This window comes from Hyposmocoma kahamanoa, unplaced genomic scaffold, assembly GCF_003589595.1.
Source record: "Hyposmocoma kahamanoa isolate Upper Pololo Valley unplaced genomic scaffold, ASM358959v1 128, whole genome shotgun sequence".
Taxonomy (NCBI): Eukaryota; Metazoa; Arthropoda; class Insecta; order Lepidoptera; family Cosmopterigidae; genus Hyposmocoma; species Hyposmocoma kahamanoa.
The window spans coordinates 606,084-607,087 of record NW_020653456.1 but is presented as its reverse complement, the minus strand read 5'-3'; positions in this window follow the sequence as shown (position 1 = coordinate 607,087).

The following is a 1,004-nucleotide window of genomic DNA, read 5'->3' as shown; positions in this document are numbered from 1 at the left end:
GTATAAAATATTCGTGTAGGAGCGTAGGTATACAGATTTATTTGTAAAATATTAACAATCTTCTAGGATTCAACATCATAAACAACAAATTTTGTTACCTACATGATGTTTATAAAACACCATAAATAAAAAAAACCGTAAATAAACTTTTAAGCTTTTGCTACAATCTGATATTTTTTAGATCTTCATTTGATAGTAAAATAGTAAGTTCAAACGTACTTGCGTCCTTCTCCACGACCCCGGCTCCGCTCCTGTGTTTTGCATCGGAATGGTATTTACGTTAGTGCTTTCTTTTGTGACCGCGTTTTATTTATATACGAAAATAAAATCTGATGATTATTAACATGACATGGAACAAGAGTTCTTGTTTATGATGTTAGTAATACAGTCTTGCGAAGTTTTAAGAGTTCGTCCGGTACTACTGTGTTCCGGTTTTGAAGGGTAAGTGTGCTGGTGAATTTACGGGCACATGGGACTTGTCAACTTATGTCTCAGGGTAACAGTGGCAGTGCCCCTCAGACCTTTACGATTTAAAGCTCGGGAGTGGCACTGCAACTGTTGTGGACAAGCGTGTAGCGCACGACTTGTCCACAACTTTTTTTTTATAATGTCAAGTCACGGGACAACCCGTGACTTGACATTATAAAAAAAAAGTTATTACAAAAATGTTACAAACACCCTGTGTGTAAGATGTTGATTGATATATTTTATTAATGTCTACAATTACGTTTAAATTTACTTCAAATTTCAGTGCCTGTATTTTAACTTATTTAAGAAGAATAGATACGAACCTCATTAATGATTTACGCAAAATTCGCAGTTCAACAGTAACCTCCCTGCTGCCTCCACTAAATACTCGTAGAACTCTGGTTTGTACTTTCTTATCGAATTCGCTTTGTATATTTATCGGAATTAACCGTAAAGTCAAAGTCAAAGTCAAATAATCATTTATTCCATAGGTAACATTTTTGCACTTGAAAACGTCACATTTAAGCTAGTGCTCG